This window comes from Crocodylus porosus, unplaced genomic scaffold, assembly GCF_001723895.1.
Source record: "Crocodylus porosus isolate Cpor-Errol unplaced genomic scaffold, CroPor_comp1, whole genome shotgun sequence".
Lineage (NCBI taxonomy): Eukaryota > Metazoa > Chordata > Crocodylia > Crocodylidae > Crocodylus > Crocodylus porosus.
In genome coordinates, this window is record NW_017728886.1 from 103,340,369 (window position 1) to 103,343,920 (window position 3,552).

The following is a 3,552-nucleotide window of genomic DNA, read 5'->3' on the forward strand; positions in this document are numbered from 1 at the left end:
TGATCTCACTGAGTGGGGTGGAGGGTCCCCCCGTGGCTGATCTCACTCATCAAAAAGCAGCTGCTTTTGCTGGCAGCCCTGCTCCCCAGCTGGTGCCCACAAGGCGGGCACCAGTGCTTCAGCCTGCCCCCCTGCCTGTCACCTAAACAGGAAGTGTGGCCTGATAGGGGGTGCACCAGCACTCTCAGCTGATCTGAGCTTCCAGATGCAAGGGGGAGGGGGGGAAAGTGGAGCCCTTGATCACAGCTGCACCTTGAAGGATGGGAACCCTAATATGCTGCTGCTGGTCCCAGCCAAGTGGGCAAAATTTGGGTCAAGGACACTGATGCCTCCCTGCATCTGCAAGTGGCAGCTAATCATGGCTCCCAGCCTTGGGAGCACATGGGAATCAAAGGCTGCCATGGATGCTGAAGCCTGGGAACCCCAGTTGGCCTGACCAAATGTTCCATTAATCGTATGATAGGAATCAACCACAAAGCTATTACACATTTTGTGTAATAACTTTGTGGCTCTTATTCCTTTTTCTTTTATCATGCCATTAATTGCATTAATATGTGGCTGGGGAAGATGTGATTTACTGGTTTAAATCTGAAGTGTAATGTGTGCCCAGGGCTGTAGACTTCTATGTAAACTGACAGGATACTTAATGACTTAGAAAATAATAAAAATAAAAGATATAATATAAAAATTTCCATGTTCTGCTTGTCTTTGTGTGGGCATATATGTAGGCCCCAAGATAAAAGGTGACAATTGCTTGGTGATAATTGCCTGGGGAGGAAAAAAAACAACCCCCAAACTTATCTGTAGTATCAATAAAGATTTTTTTTTATTAATTACATGCAACTGTAGACTTCTACACACCTAGAATAATTGAGGAGCTGTTCAGCTCAGTTGATTGGAGAGTTCTGCATTTACACTAAGATTGAAAGTTTGATCCCAGGGTGGACTAGGTGATCTATTGGGCTGCTTGTACATGTGTTGGCGGGTGTGGGTTAATTAAAGCAGTTCCTTAACAGCTGCTCTAATTAAAATGTCTCTTCCTCATGTCTATTAAGCCCCTGAGTGTTTAAAAATGGCCATGGGATGCTTTATCTAATCCTCATTTAACAAGGTTTAGATAACGCACCCCTGCGAGCATTTTAAAAGATGTGGGGGGTTAATACACATGATGGTGAGGCGATGTTAGACTTCTTATTAGAAAGTGAATGAGCACATGTATAGGCAGCCTTGAGGTCCCTTGCAACCTTCCTTACCGATGACAAAGATTGCTATCTGTTTACAATCTCTTGGTAAAGAGGAGTGGAGGAAGGAAGGAATTGAACAACACACAAGAAAGGAGAGCAGGACATGGGGAGTTTGAATACATGGAGTAGGATATGTTATGAAGCTATTGTAAACAGAATATTAATCCCTTGACTTATAAAATTGTTTCTGTTTTTTTTAATTGTTGATGAGGATTCAGAGTTTTCTTTGAGGGACTGTGAGAAAAGTTGTGATTGGAGTCAAGGTCAGAAGGATGGGAAGGAGGCTATGTAACCTGGGATAATTTCAGGCTTAGTAAATGATACCCAGAAGAAAACAGCTTTCTGTGAGAGAAAACAACAAAAAAAAGTTGTGGTGAAGGAAGACAGAATTTGTGGCTTTTGGGCTGCAGAAAAACAGCCTGGGAGAAGATCACTAACTTCAGTGGACACAGAGGTGGTTGCTTTAGCACCTCAGAAAAGGCACGTCTGTTTAGGGGCACATATGAATTTGGAGTTTTTGTTCTACCTTGAGGCAGGACACCTTTGGTTCCTGCCACTTCAAGGGGCAGAATAGGCAGCAGAGCAGCTTGCAGGTGGCTGCACTCCCAATCAGGAGTCACATGGTCATCAGGAGGCCACCTGATTGGGAGTGGGAGCAGCTGCCTGATATAAAAGGCAGGAGTGGTGCTGGCTCCTACCCTGGGGGTCTTTAAGAAGAGGCTTGATGCCTACCTGGCTGGAGTCATTTGAGCCCAGTTTTCTCCTGCCTAGGAAGGGTGTCAGACTTGAAAATCTACAAGGTCTCTTCTGACCCTACTTCTATAATTCTATGATAAAAGCAGGCCCTGGGTAGCAGTTTTGCTGCAAGCAGCTGGAGGGGGAACATTGCCCAGCTGGATCTGATGATCACTTAACATCTTGGAGGTACAGGGCAGGAACTATGGGAATGGCAGGAGGCACCTAGTTGTGGGGCATGACGTAAAACTATACCCTGCTAGGGAAGGATGGTGTGGTGGGGCTTGTGGTGGGATGGTCCCCAGGAAATGCCACACCAGTTGCCTCCAGCATTCTCTTTAAGCTGTGCAGTTTATGTGGTTGTGCAGGCATGCTCATGCCATGTTGCCAGGTGCACTTGTGAGGCCATACATGCCATGCAGCTGAGAGGGAAGCTGGTTGCCTCCCTAGTGAAAGGTAAGTATGTGGTGCCTTATAGACTCAGCCCCCACAACCTGATAGGTAACTTTGGAGTAGAGACAGGTTAAGGGTCCAGGCTTATCTATGGACACCTGAGCCCCATGGGGTGTAAGACCTGTGACCCTGTTGCCCTGTGGGGTCAGGCCAACTCTCAGGAACTCAATATTGTGCTGTTAGACAGGACACAACTGCACATATACAAACACACAAATCAATTATGTGCATACGCACACATACACACACACACTACCCTCTCAGGCACATGCACATCCAAACCAGCCTAGGCACATGCATACCTATCACCAATTCAAGCACATATACACTAGACACTAAAAATTAGACACAAATCAATTGTCAATACCTGCACACTCAGTACACATACAAAGATCACTAATTTGTATATTATGCACACACTGAGATAGATAGATATATACACACACGCACTCACCAGTTCATACACATACAACCCATCTACACATAGGTAAGTTCCTAACTTGGATGGTATGGTATGTGTGTTGTGCTTGGGATACCTGGGATACTTGAGGGAAGGTTAAGGTGAGAAAGAGAGAGAGTTAAAGTGTAGGGAGTAAAAGTTGCCAGAACCAGGATTAGAACCAGTGGATTACAGAGAAGCTGACTGAGGAACTGAGGCTTGGGTTTACTTAAGATCAAGTGGCCCCCGGGTTACTCGAGGTCCCTGGTGTATGGTAGGAGGAAAAAAAACAAAAAGAAGCCTGTTGGCAAGGAGGAGACAGCCAGGAAAGAAACTGAGGCAGAAACCTGGTTGCTCAGGCGAAAAGGGAGTGGGGATAAGACGGTGGCAAAGAAACAGGGGGTTTGGAGGCAGAGAGGAGCTCAGGACAGGTGTTGGAGGTGGCAGTAAGCCAGAAGCAGGAGAAAGGAGACAGAAGTTAGAGGGGCGAGGAGCAGAGATTGGAGAAGGGCCGAACCATAGTAAAGCAAAACCCAACTCAGGGGTCCAAACAACAGGTTTATTAAACAGACAACACACCACACAGCCCCATGTTATTGATTCACACGTGTGCACACACACACACACACACACACACACACACACACACACACACACACACACACACACACACACACACAC

At 46.2% G+C, this 3,552-nt stretch overlaps 1 long non-coding RNA gene across 1 annotated transcript in view; it reads right to left on the reverse strand.

Moving 5' to 3' along the window:
* Positions 1-2,247: 2,247 nt before the first annotated feature.
* LOC109323276 overlaps positions 2,248-3,552 on the reverse strand; it is a 2,931-nt gene continuing 1,626 nt past the window's right edge. Inside the window, exons 2-3 of the long non-coding RNA XR_002104607.1 lie at positions 2,906-2,909; positions 2,248-2,553 (exon numbers count right to left, since the gene is read on the reverse strand). This is a non-coding gene — a long non-coding RNA (uncharacterized LOC109323276). The remainder of the gene's footprint in view (positions 2,554-2,905; positions 2,910-3,552) is intronic.